Raw genomic sequence first — 1,439 nt, forward strand, 5'->3', positions numbered from 1 at the left:
TTATATGTTATCTGAATACTTTCTATCTTTTGAACCCAAATTAAGACACCCAGCACGTCTAAAAAACATGAACTTAAACATTACTTTCAATTTAACGTAACATAAACATTACTTCCAACTATGTTCAATACGTTGTGCTCACATAACTTTATACTTTTGATTTCATTGCTCCTTCTTACATCCATTTCCTTTACTTGTTGCCTTTTCTTTCTTCAGCAAAGATAGGAGTAATTTATCCTGTTTAGGCTATGTTATTGGCATTATTCTGCGTCTGAGAATTTTAAATGTCTTCTTTAACTTTCTTAGACATATCTAAGATTCTGAAAGCAATCTTAGTTCGTTTGTTTACGTTTATCGTAAGATGAATTCAAAACATAGAAATATTTTCTTCTCCCTGCTTTATTACGTATAAAATACTCCACACAAAATAGATCCCTTCACTTTATTTATTAATTTTTTTTTGTTTTGTTTTTTTGGTAAACCCTTGCATCAACAAATATAGAGCGTGAATATCGAAGTAATCATTGGTAATGATATTAACTTAGTTTAAACAAGTAATTTTTACTCCATTAATCCATTATTTTCCCCCCTCTGATTTCCATTTCATTTAACAACACAATCTCTCTCTTTAGATTAATAGAGCATCCATCACCTTTATATATTGACATACACTTAATATCTTACTAGTTCATACAAGCATTATTTTCCTATATATATAACATTGCCTTAATCTTTATTACCATACGTCTATCGTGTGTATGTGCGTAAACATGCATGTATGTCTATGTATGTATGTATGTATGTGTATATGTGTATGGCATGTGTGTATATATATATGTATATATATATATATATATATTTATATGCATTTATGCCAACACTACATGTATAAATACAAGATTAATTCCCCTTTGCGGTCCCATTATAGATAAAACACTCTTCTCCCATTTTTAATCGGGTTTCAAAACATTTTATTGACTTCCCATTCTAAATTCTACTCTTCTTCTTTTCCTTCCTTTCTTCCCTCCTTGTCTCGTAGCGTAGCAACTTCCAACAGTTTTTTTCAAATAAGTTATGTAGCAATCTTCTCTACCCACAGTTATCATATTCGGTTAAAATGTCTTCCGGTTAAGTCGGCTCTTATGTATTTCCCTGAAGAGAAGATTACATCTTTAACAAAATCACTTATTCCTTTGGAAGGAACTATTTGTAATCTTTGAAACATATGCCGGAAATAAAAGAATTCATTTAACATATGCGTAGTACTCCATTTATTAAATTTTATATTTATTCAAATACCCCAAACTAAGAGGGAGTTTCTACCTCGTAAACAGGAGTTACACCACAGTCATTTTGTGATATTTGCTACCCTGGTATCTATTAACCAATTTATTTTGTCGGAGTTAATAGTCAACTAAGAGAAATCAAATATATATAAA

The sequence above is a fragment of the Octopus bimaculoides genome, chromosome 4 (genome assembly GCF_001194135.2).
Source record: "Octopus bimaculoides isolate UCB-OBI-ISO-001 chromosome 4, ASM119413v2, whole genome shotgun sequence".
Taxonomy (NCBI): domain Eukaryota; kingdom Metazoa; phylum Mollusca; class Cephalopoda; order Octopoda; family Octopodidae; genus Octopus; species Octopus bimaculoides.